Below are 14,007 nucleotides of genomic sequence, written 5' to 3' on the forward strand. Positions count from 1 at the left end.
TAGTAATAGTGATAGTGATACCTGTCTACATGGAATTATTTTGCCATGTATAATATCTCCAATTGTTATACTTTCATTAAAAGTTTTTTCGCTTGATTTACTCCGTTAGGGAATAAGTTTTGTCGCTTCACAACCGAAATAAATTGAATCCAGGTGTTTTCGTAATTTTAATCGCCTTCGAAGTTCAATGAGCCCTGGATTATACATATATACAGAACCAATGTATTAAACGAAAGTTTTTTTAACGAAAAATTTACCAAAATTTTAAACAGCTGTAACTCGCGAAAAATCATCGAATTTTGAATCGCAAGGTCTCGTTTGTAAACTTCTACTTTCTAGTATTGGAATCTATTTTTTATGTCTCATTTTCAAGAAAAATAAACAAGCTTTCGAGTGGTCTTAACCAATTTGTAGTAAAAGAATTTTTTAAAATTTTGGTTCGTTTATAAACTTTATATAAACTTTGGGCATAAGATTTCTAGCAATTTCAACCCTCGGTACAAAGAAACAAAGGATGATAACAATTTTTGAGCAATAGATTTCAAAACAAGAAAGTTTCCAAACGAGCTATTTCAATTCGAAATTCGATTATTTTTCGCAGAGATACAGCGGTTTGAAACTATGGTAAAATATATTTAAAAAATTTGCCTTTAATCTTTTGGTTCTGTATATTTCAGAGACTGGCATCCGTATTTTTTATCTTTTCTCCAGATTAGACTTGATTTGATTTATTTGTGTTGTAAAGATACTACAGAAGAAAATGTAAACGATTGTTTAATTACATCTGATTCTGGTTATATTTACATGCATGCGACACTTCCAACAGCGAACGTAATAGTAAAATGTACAGTACATTTTCTAATTATTTATTCATTACCCTAATCCTAAAAGCATTCCTAAAATCACATTTCTCTGTTCCTGAGTGTATGTATGTGTTTATATTTATACGATGGCGATATAATCCTTGTCTCATCAATTTTAATATACAGGTGTTCTATAATTGACTGTAAAATACTGCACTTTCTGAATAAGTTTATCAAGACGAACGAAAAAACTCTTTTGAAGCCAATTTTTGAAGCCTTAGTTCGATAGATATGCATTTTTATTGTAAAAATAAAAAAATTCACAGGGCACTTAAAGTCAATAAGCTTGGTAAAAACTATAAAATAATTAAATTTGACAGTTTTTATGAGTTTAAACAAACACAGTTTTCTGTCTTTATCGTCGCATTTAATTATCAAATTATCTCATTTATTTTAAAATTATTAATGTCAATTGTTACAATTTCTACTTTAATATAGAAAGAATAACTTTAATATAGAATTTAATATAGTAGATATTTGAGTTTGCAAAATGTGTGACCCGTATTTTATTAATTGATTCTTGATCAGAAAAGCTGATCAATTAATGTTTAAGATGTTGCCAGAAACCCTATTGTTCCAATTTTTGTATATCCACATCAAATGCCCCTATTTTGAGCCCTGTATAGCTAACCTAGCTATTTGAGCCCTTTCACGTAAAATGCCCCTTGTGATTTTTTCGTAAAGTTCGTCATTTTCAAGTTATTGACATTGAAAAATTTTTTCCAGATTTTTTCGAATTTTTCTAAGGGGTACTCCTTAAGAAAATTGCAAAAAATCGCGAATTTTTTTTTTTGCTTTCGACATTGATAGAATTCATTAAATAAGATAATTTTGACAATTGTCGTTAATCATCAAAAAAGTTTGATAATTTGATAATTAAATGCGACGACAAAGAAATAAAACTGTTTATTTCTTAAGTCATATATTTTACAGTTTTTTGGTATTCCCTTCCATGCAAACAAGTGCACGTTAAACAGCCTACGTACTTTCAATGCTCTGTATAGCAGTATATCGAGAATTGACCTAAGATTGAAATATGGTAAACGGCTTTTTCGTTCGTCTTGATAAGGTAATTCAAAAATTACAAAGTTTTGCAGTCAATTATAGAACACCCTATATGTCGCATATAGTGTATTTGTTTTGCTAAATACCTACTTAATTACAAACTAAAGCACACAGGCTAAGCGAAGGCAAGAGGAGTTAGTAGCAAATATAACTAGTGTCCTCTCATTGAACTCTGTTGAATTAACTTCAATAGCAGTGCCGGATTAAGCCCATCGGGGGCCCTAGGGCAATAAAATTTTCGGGCCCCCCTTTTTTGAATAATTGTAAAATTAATCGTTATTTGTGTATTCATAGCATTCGTACAGCCTATTCATATGATTCCAAGGTTATAAACGAAATAAAATGAACAAAATAATTTTTTCTGTTAAATTATATATTTTCTGATTTCAAATAATTAACAATAAATTATAATTATTTCGAAATTTGAAAAAAACAAGAACATGAAATTGAAAATTTTTGTTCAAAAATAATCATATCAGATTTTCGTGGGGGCCCCTGCCCGTCGGGGGCCCTAGGCCATGGCCTAGTCCGGCCTAATGGGTAATCCAGCACTCTTCAAAGTATAATTGTTTTGTTGAAGATAACAAAAGATTTTAAGGGTTTGTTATGATCACTTGTTTGGAATGTACCTACAGAATATATAAAAAGGACATAGTTGCACAATATTTCTATAAGTAAAAATAAACAATTGCCTGAGTTAATTGTTGAAATACCATGTATAGACAGTGTTGATTATTCTGTCACATTACACATACATACATGTCACAAATATATAACTGATATTCTCATATAAAACATACTATACAATTTGCGCTCTCATGGGTAAACAGTGATGTTTACGAAAAAATGTTTCAAACAAAAGTTTTTACTTTTTTATAAGAAACATTTTTTACATTTAAACTTTTGTTATATCTCTATCGGTGTATAAGATGGGTTCTACGGACCCAAGACCCAATTGACCTATGTTGCTCCTTTACAAACTCGACCTCACTTTTTACGTCCTAAGCACGCTATAAAAATTTTAGCTTGATATCTCTTTTCGTTTTTTAGAAAAGGTGATGACAGACGGATAGACGACAGACGACAAATAGACAGACAGACAACCGGAAATGGACTAATTAGGTGATTTTATGAACATCTATATCAAAATTTTGTTCATAGCATCAATATTTTTAAGCGTTACAAACTTGGGACTAAACTTAGTATACCTTGGTATATATCAATACACATGGTATAAAAATTATGTCGGACTCGTCATAATAAAACTACATACAAACACAATTTTCTCGCAAAAAGACTGAAGATAATAATCCAATATATACTAATGATTATTTGGGTATCTAAGCACAATTGGAAATTAATTACATTTTAATAAAAATCAAATTTTTTTTACATAATGACCCTTCTTTTCAACAAACAAAGTAATATCTACCCAAGTTTTTACTTACGTTCATATAAACATGTCAATAACATGTTTTTTCATCGTTATAGGTACTATTTATTTATACTTTAACCTTTTTTTCTACCATCAACCAAAAAAAAGTTGATTTTCTCTAAACCATGTGGATAAGAAAAAAAACAGGGTGAAAAAAATTTTTATATATATATATATAAATATTTATCCAATATAATACGTGATTCAACAAAAGGTAGAACTTAAAATCGAAATCAAATATTCAGAAGAGCCTTAGATATATATATATAGTACACAGTTTTTTTTTCTTTATTTATATAAAAGTCAAAGGTAAACTTTCAACAATTTTCTTACATTATACACACTTTTATTTGAATCATTTCCACACATAAATAAAGGAAACCTTTTTTTCAGTAAAACGGTTTGTAAAAATTTAATGTTATAAATAATTTTTAGTTGAATTGATATTAACATTTATTTCCATCAAATACTTTGTCTAATAAAACACGTAGGAAATTCGTTAAATATGAAAATATTCCTATAAATAAAAAGTCGGGAACAGACGTCCTCCATAGCTAAGGACACATTTTCCTTTATTAGATGCGCTCTTCTTTTTTTATCTGGATTTTTGCCTTTACTTTAGATTTTACTTCTTCCTATACTTAGCACCAACTTAATAAATTCACTTAATTTTCGCAGTGTTTCAAAATCGTTTGCGTTCAATAAGGTTGCTATCGTTGGATGCTATCAGATGTTGCCTTCGTATGTCATCCAATCACTGTAATCACAAAACACACCTGCCCGCACTTTTGTACCTATTCGAATCTTCCAGATCCTTGCATCGAAGCGGAATTGCATCCAAAATTTTGGTCTATTTAGCACTGTTCTGATAATGCGCAAGTTTTTGTATAAATAAGATTTTTATATTGCCCATAATAGTAAAACTGAAGAATTTGTAAAATTTAACAAGCACCGCAACTTATATTGTTTGGTATAAGGGAATAGGCGTGTATCCTTCTAGTATCTAGAAACGTCAAGTCTAACAGAAACCTTTTGATGGTATTTCGCCCAGTCACTGTAGTGAACCTCCTCAGTCAGATATTGTAACAACAGAAAGTGCAACAATGCATATTTTAATGGTTTTGTTTCACTTTTCCACAACGTAAAAAATATTTAAATGCGTGGATTTTATTTTTACTGAGATAGGCATACAAACTGTTTCAATTAATGCAGCACAGTTTGGTGCTATCCTACGTATTTGGAGATACCACTTGCAGAAAATGAAGCATATTTAATTTGTTTCATTTTCGTCGCCATAATATATGCTCCATATTTCACCATAACAATCCATACCTATAACAATCTGATACACCATAGTCTTCAAGACCTCTTATTGTAAGTTTTTGCGTAGTACATAGATACGCCTTTCTAGCCTTGCAATCTTCGATTTTAGTTGCACTAGAACATTGCTATTTCAGTTTAACATCACTCCTCCTCAGTATATGCGGTTATTAGTCACTATAATACTATCACTGTTTAACTGCCATTTAAATTTATTTGTCTTTTTTGTTTATTTTAGTTTATTTCATAGTTGCATAAACAGTATGGTCATGAGCGACTTACAAACAATATTATAAAATACATTATATTTTTGATAAGCAACTGGACAAGTCCATTGGAGCGGTCTTAAGTGGATAATCAGCCAGTATGTAATGTATTGTTAATTTTGCGTTGCATTTTGAGCACTTGTTGCAAGCCTACTCTTAGGCGGGCTATTATTGTTTGAATTTTGGCCAATGTGTAATCGTTGACTGCGTTTTTAAACTCATCAGGTGTGGCTTGCTCACTTTTTATTAAGGTACCATCAGTTGCAGAATATAATCAAAAGACACTTAGTTATTTTGCTCCGGCAGTACAAATAATTTACCTTTAATAATTCATTTTATAATTTCTTAGTGCAATGATGTGAGGAGGACATTAAATTGATAAAAAATTGTATATGAGTATTGTACATATTGTACATTTTGTAAGTATTTGTTTGTAGATATATTTATTACTATAAATTGCTTTTTAATGTAATATTAGGAGAATTTAATGACCACAAATACAAAAATTATATTTTTATGTGATTTAAATCAATCATATACAGGTGTTTCTTATGGAGTTACATGATATATAAGAGAAAGTATATTCCTTGGTTTTAATAATATAAACAGTACGTTTGTGTACATATGTCTAATTGTAGTTGTGTCCATTTAGAGTGTTATTATTTTCCTTCAATGTGCCATTAAATGTTGAGTACAAAAAATAAAAATATTCATCAAATTTTTTCACTTCCCAGAGGAAGTTTATGTAATGTGGTTGATTTTGAATATCTCCAGTTTTACATATTTCCGCGGTTTCAAGGCCACAATATCCGAATATTAAACCTTTTCAATGTGTGTGTGTGTGTGTGTGTGTGTGTGTGTGTGTGTGTGTGTGTGTGTGTGTGTGTGTGTGTGTGTGTGTGTGTGTGTGTGTGTGTGTGTGTGTGTGTGCGTATGTACGATTATCTAGCGTGAACCAGTTATGACATTAACACGTTACTGAGCTGATTCGACGCGTAATCGCGTATTTAAGAACTGGAAGAGTTTTCAGCAGAATTAATTGAGCCGTTTTTAATGGTAACAAAAAAACTGGAAGAAATTGAATATACAGAATATGAAAAGTGGATAAAACACACCATTTATCTATGGAGATAATGATCTTTCCAACATAAGCTGCAGTACATGTTTAAAGAATAATCTGTGAAGCCTAACAAGATCTTTTTTTTAATGTTTTAACCTCCTCTGGGAAGTTAGTTGTGTGGACTACAGCGATCGTACTCACACGACTCCCGTACTACGCCGACTATGTAATGCCGATTTATTTTTTTGTTAATATTTAAACAGTATCTATGATGTTCCCACGATTTTTTGTATCCCACTTTGTGGAAATATATAGGTCAGTTTTGAAATAAAGAAAATTGACGTTTTAAATGTGTTTCGAATGTCAAAAAATATCGTAAGCAAAATTCGACTCTCTTCTTTTTCTATACGAATATTTTCAATCATTATGTAGGATACATTCAAGCGAAATTGGCTATAAAGTCAGATATAAAATAAATTTCGAATTTTCGTGAGTATTAATGGATATAGAAAAATGTTTCATATTGATTGGTTTTGCGGAATTTGATTTTAACATTTTCACTATTACCCAGAAAAGTACTAGCTAGAAAAGTATTGTATAAAATTATCAGGAATTCTATAGATTCTCTCCATTGTATACGACACAAGTAACATGTTTACTAAATATTCTGTCATGTAACATTTAAAGGTATAAAGATGGGAAAACATAAAACCAATTACATTAAATATTCTCGTATTGTTTGCAAGAACAATTCATTTCTTATCCTTAAATGAAAATACGTGTGAATATTATTACACCTTCCTTATGATGAAAATAGACAATAGAAATATCTCTTTTGTGTAAAAAATTTAAGTAGATAATGATAAAAAAAGCATATACATGAAATATAAATTGTCATAATATAGTAATAATATATTATGTTTAATTCACCAATGTCACAAATAAAATAAGGACCTTTTATATCATTATTCTTATTATGATTATTGGGTATGTTCCGTAATATTCACCAGTATACTGGCCAGTGCTAATGACGCCATAAATCGACGCCATACTGACGAATCGTGTCTTTTTCAGACGCCATTATTCCTTCTTAATGAACAATAAATAAATAAATTTCTTGCACAAACACTTGGTGAACACATGTACACTATCATTCCCGGTTTACCAGTACAATATGGCGTAGTATACCAATATGGAGTCGATTTCTGACGTCATGAGCGCTGGCCAGTATAATGGTGAATATTACAGAACACACCCATTCTATTTAGTTATTTATTTTTTTGAGCTTTATATTTCGTATATATTTGTCTGAATTTGTGTGGAATCTACTAAGGAATAAAACACACATTATATTTATTATTTTTTGATCAAATTTATGTATAAGAATAATCTTTTATGATAAATTACTTGTTTTATGTATGCTGAACGATATGAGAAAGTAGTTAGTACTTATTTTTTCTATCGAAAGTAATTATAGAAAGCAGAAAGATTTGATTTTTTTTATGTTTGTTTGTAATGGACAAACTCAAAAACTTCTTCCCCGATTTTAAAACTCATGCAATTGTTAACATTTGTGCACAAAAAAAAAGATAAATGCAATGCAAAGGTGTAAAGTTTTTTTATTTTTCTATGATAAAAAATAACATTTTACCATACTTTTAAATTCATTTTTGTTTTAATTTATAGTGATTAAGTCCTATTTAACAAAATAAAATAACATATTTTGGAATATTTGGTTTAAAATGAATTACTTGATCTATCTCTTACCCATGCAGTAATATTAGGTAGGCCAGAGGCTTCCCAGGTATTAATGAATGGTTCTTCCAGCATTAATTACAACATTTCAACAATCAAACCATACATTAATAGTAATTATTTTATAATATATCACGTTTTTTAAAAACTATTATTTCCCGTTAATGTGCTGTGCTGAGCCTATAACCAACGAAATAATATGAGCATTGAATATACATTAAGGGAAATCTGTCTTTCTTTAGCCGCATATTATTTATGCATTATTCCTTCTGTCATTTGTCCTAATAAAATATTGAGTTGAATGATAAATTTCTGCTTGTCAAATGTTCAAGAAAAAAGGGAAAACAAACAAACAAAAACTCATAAATAAAACATAAGGGACTTGTTTATATACAAAATATATAAATAACCTATAAATTTTATTTTTAATATTACATAGATATTGTTATCCCATTGAAGAGCAATGGTTAAAAATTTGTACACATGTTATAAGCCTGAAGGTCAATCAGGATATTTATAAGATTTTTAATTTCTATGTTATTGCAGAGTTATTGTAACGAGTCTCAAAATCTTAATAAAATTTCGAACATAGATTTACAATTTACGGTCAAAAAATTATTGTGAACATTTTTATACAGCTATAAAAAAAATGTGACAAAATGGAATTTTAAATTTTATTATAACATAAGTGGATAAATTTAGATGAATTGTAGATATGCCATTTTCATTTACATCTTATGAAAACTTTTATTCACTATTAAATAATGATTAAAATAAGTAAATAAAATAAAATAATAAAATTATGATTTAATAATTAATAAATGAAATTACGATTTTTCCCTCATAAGCAATTTTTTTTATAAAAAAAACATTAAAATTATTTTCTACAAAATTCGATATAATTTTTTTTTTCAATTAGAGGAGAAATAAAAATTATTATAATTTAATTGAAATTTTTCAATGCAACGTTTTGATTGGTGGACATTTGTTTTAAAAATTTGTTATTAATTTAATACAAAATTTAATATTGTTTTTATTTCGTTTTAAATAAATATTTATGTGTATGTTGGTTAATAATTAAACATTAAACATACAAACTTTAATAAGCTATGTAAAACTGCATCAAACTATGTGAAACTATATTATGTTTATATCAATCACTAATCGAAATACTGAATTTAGTCAGCTTATCAACAGTACAACAAAACTATAATACTACAAGATGGCCCGGTGAATTTCGTTTCACCTACAATTTATTCAATTGTAACTATTGATAAGCGATTATTAATCCTTATTAACCTGCAAGTACACCCTTTGCTTATCCTGCCCGCTAAACACAAATTTTCTGCATTTGGCCCAGCTGAAGCTATTACTATCTCAATAGTACTTATTCAGATACCCGTTCACAATTCTAGATAAATATGATAGGAGCGCAAATACATATGGTAATGTAATGCATTATTTACATGCATTTCCACCGTTTATTGCATTTAATAGTTTGTCTTAAATTTTCTAATGTTCCGCTCAACTTGCTTAATTCTTTCTTTCATAAAAACCTTCTTTTGACATGAATTAATACAACGAAAAAAGAATTGCGAAATGGTTCCATCCGTTCTCAAGTTACAGCGAGAACAGGAGAAATAGCGGTTCATTTTTAAACATATAAATTGCCATTTTACACCTGCCATTCGAGCAACAGCCTTAAATCACAAGCGTTTAAGCTTTGGCCTGATATACTATCGTTATATATAATTAATAGTAAGAGTAAAGGTCCATTAAATTTTCACTGTTTCCCTTGATAAAATCAAAAATGTCGACATTGTTCGGATCAAAGGCAGTCTCAGCAACACTTCCTTCAAATACCTATCTAATTTCATATAATTTCTAGCTATGTTATAAAAAAATAAATAAATAAATAAATATTAAAATGGGCGGCATATTAGATGACGTAATAACAAACTAAAGATAAACCATATCTTTGTTATAACAATATCATTTAGAAAAACTGCAAATGTTATATTTTTAAAACAATTTACTTCTGAATTCAATTATCAAAGTCTTAGATCTATGTGTCCCAACTTATGAATCCCAATAACACACGAAATTCAACGAAATTAAGTAATAACTTTTGAATTTCAAGCATTTTGAGAATAATGATGTTGACATTCTGTATGATTGAACAACATAAGATTGATGCCGAAAGAAATCTTGTCTTATAAAACATTAGCGGCATGAAATCAAAACCTTTGTAATTGATCAGTGGGAAGAAAAGTGTTAAATACAAAGGGATGGGATTCGCTGGAGGAGACCTATTCATATAATTATTAAGATTTGGATATTGAATTTATATTTTCTATGCAGTGGGGATGTGACTTTTTCATTACCTGTAAATTATTAACCAAATCGAACAATCAATCCATGAACTGCATGATAAATTGGTAATATAGATACAAAATCGATTAGTTTTCTGGAAATGACAAGAACAAAGATAATTGGAAATTAGGCGACTTTGGTATAAAATTTGAACGACTATATTTAACTGTTAGGAATAATAGAGAAGTATGATTATTTGCATTTCTTTATATCTATAGAACTAGAAAATGATATTCATTGAAATCTATTGTAACCAGAGCAATATTTAGAAATCGATTGCCTAGGATATTTTTTCCCAGCCACGTAAAACAATACCAAATAATTAAATACAATACAATTTTTTTAAAGTACATTAGACGGATGCACCGACTCGTGAAAGTGACATGATTATGGGTATGCCAATTTCTTTTTTCTCCTGTTAACTTAAATTTCCGTCGAAATCCTTTAAATTCGTCGAAATTTAAAAAACAGAAGTAGTATACCTTAAATTAAAAAAAAATAAATAATAACTGAATTAAGTTTACCACGTAAAATTATAAGCTAGTGATCTAGGTTTCAAAGAAATATTCGTGATACTAATTAAATAACAATAATGTGTATAAAATTTTTGCTGTAGAGACTGGGCGTCAAGGGACGGGGCCATTTCAATGAATATTGTTACATTCAAACCTACATATAGCGATAATATTATATTAATATATTACTAAGAAACATAAATTATCAAGAAGTGTATTTATCAATTGAATTTCGAAAAACTCATCAGGCAAAACCCGATTGTAATCATTTGTAATTCAATACACAAATAGTCACAAAATCTCCCACCTTTAAAAAAATAATTTTAATATTAAGTACACTGTCAAAAGTTTATATGCAAAATTTTGGTAATATTTACTAGAGATTCCGATAAATTTTTGTGCATAAAGTTTTTTGAAACTAAATGTTGAAGAATAATTTTTTTAAATTTTTTTTTGCGCTTCGCGTATAGCCTATTTACGACTACTATTTATAATAATAATGAAAATGGCTTCGTTAATCAGTTTTGTAGCATAAAATTTATTTTAAATTTGAAATAATTTAGTTAAATTAGTATAGTTAATTTAACAATTGTTAGTTAATAAATTGGAAATAAGAGTCAGCCAGCCTTTCAATAGCAAATTTACGTTTTGAAATTATTATACCATGTATATATGAAATATACATAGTATATTAAGTTTCGTCCCAAGTTTGTAACGCCTAAAAATATTGATGCTACGAAAACAATTTTGGTATAGGTGTTCATAGAATCACCTAATTAATCCATTCCCGGTTGTCCGTCCGTCCGTCCGTCCGTCCGTCCGTCTGTGGACACGATAACTCAAAAACGAAAAAAGATATCGAGCTGAAATTTTTACAGCGTACTCAGGACGTAAAAAGTGAGGTCAAGTTCGTAAATGAGCATCATAGGTCAATTGGGTCTTGGGTCCGTAGGACCCATCTTGTAAACCGTTAGAAATAGAACAAAATGTAAAAAATGTTTCTTATAAAAAAATAAAAAACTTTTGTTTAAAACATTTTTTTGTAAACATCACTCTTTACCCACGAGGGCGTTAAATAGGTGCAAATTTTATAGTATGTATTAATATAGAAATATCAGTTGTGTGTGTGTGTTGTATATTTAAAAGTGATTATCTTTTGTTGTTTACGTGACGTCAAAAAAACAAACGATTGCACATCAACACTGTCTATACGATTGCGCATCAACACTGTCTATACATGGTATTTCCACAATTAACTCAGTCAATTGTTTGTTTTCACTTGTTTTTTAAATAAATTGCAGTTCATTCCAGAAGAAATAACAATTATACTTAGCGCTTAACATATTATACGTTAAAATGGCGGTGTAGGTATTTGTGTTCAGGTGGGATTGCCACATTGTATATGATAGTTTTAAAACATGATCACGGAATGTGAAATAAATTAACTACTCATTGAATAGTTATATTTTATGTGGGTTATAATAATGATCCGAGCCATCACAGGTTCAAGTATCATATTTCAATTAATTTTTCAACCCTCAAAAAATTGTTTTGGGTTTTCTGTTTGCAGTTAATAATCTTTATTTATCAATCCAACAGCACTTTGAATCTATGTAACTTGAATTCCAGACAATTATTTGAATATAAAGAAGACAACAATCGTAAATTATAATATGCCAATGAAAAATGAGAAAAAAGAACATAGTACCTATAGTATTTGAAAATCGACAATCGACAAGTCAACGTCAAAATGGATAACAGATTTTTGGTCGTATAAAAACGTTCTTTCTATCATAATGACAGTATAAATTACATTAAAAAAGTGTGGCATCATGTTCACACATAGCACCCATGTCTGTCATTTATTTCGTCGCTTTTCACATCAATGTGATAAAGATAGCAAGCCTTAACAGAATATAGTACAGTTCAACAGTTCGCGATAATCTGAACACACTGGAGTCTGGACAAAAGTAGTAAAATTTCTTTAAATCGTTCTTAAATACTAAGCTTTTATTTTTAGTAAAAATCAATTCTTCAGGCTACCACTATAGGAATCATTTTGAAATCTAAATAATTGATCAAAATCTCGCTTTCAAATCAATAATTTTGATTTTACCGTAGCTTGTCAAAATAGTTATTTTATTATTGAAAGATTTTTGAAAGTTATTAATTTTTGAATCAAAAATTTTAAAATATTTAAGATTTTATGCAATGCTCGGAAAGTGCAATACAATCATCATGAATCATGAATATCATTGTGAATTATCTAAATCAATGGATCCATTGCTGAAACTAAAACAAATTTCTCTTCTTAAATCTTTTAAAAATCTAGATAATTTGTTTTAATGTCATTTGGCATTGGCGTTTGGTGTACTAGTGCGTATACACGCAATTTACTCAACTTTAAGAAAGCCAGCCAAGGTTTATACAGTAGCTCAAGGAGGTATCCGAATAGCTAATTTATAGAATCAAATATAACAGATAATAATGAGTACATGGATAACCGAGCTTTGCTCGATATTTTTTTTAGTAAAAAAGACAAATTTTATCACTAATATAAGAATAGTTTTATAAATTTAAATTTGAATGTCACGGTAATGTACTTTATTTCGTTAACTAGGATATACGTATATATCACAACGCTTCTCCAGCAAAGTAAGCTTAGTTGACGACTAATTGCCATCTAAACTAAGATATTATCGATACCGAATACCCTCGTTGAATAAAAAAATTACAGGCCTTGCCCGTTGACTAAAATTTGATTTAAAAGTTGGCAAAAATTTTGAGATTGTATGCTTCAAATTTATGAAAACACCTCAAATCAGTTGCAGTGGTAGAATGAAATACACAAATACGTTCACAAATTTTATGACAATTTTTTCTGGGTTACATGTTAGAAAGAAATTTAAGTCAACCCGATTTGGGTTAATAAACATAATTAAATACAAGTAAACGATTATCATATGCCCCGTGAAAAGTATTGACTAATGCAGAAAGATAAAAAATTTTTTTTGTACGTATTTTACCAACCTACGTCTTAAGATACTGGTCTAATATTAGATAGCCTGGACGAATGAATACAGTGACCTTTTTATATCCTTTAAAACTAGAGAGTAGCATGTCTGTAATACATAAAAATGTGTCTTATAGTAATTTTGTTCAACTTTTTGTGAAAATGTGTTCATTTTAATAATTTTACAAAAAATTGGACATTTGACTTCATAATTATACCATGTTTATATGAAATATACATAGTATATTAAGTTTAGTCCCAAGTTTGTAACGCTTAAAAATAATGATGCTAGGAAAAAAATTTTGTCATAGGTGTTCACAAAATCACCTAATTAGTCCATTT

This window comes from Chrysoperla carnea, chromosome 1 (genome assembly GCF_905475395.1).
Source record: "Chrysoperla carnea chromosome 1, inChrCarn1.1, whole genome shotgun sequence".
In the NCBI taxonomy this organism is placed as follows: Eukaryota; Metazoa; Arthropoda; class Insecta; order Neuroptera; family Chrysopidae; genus Chrysoperla; species Chrysoperla carnea.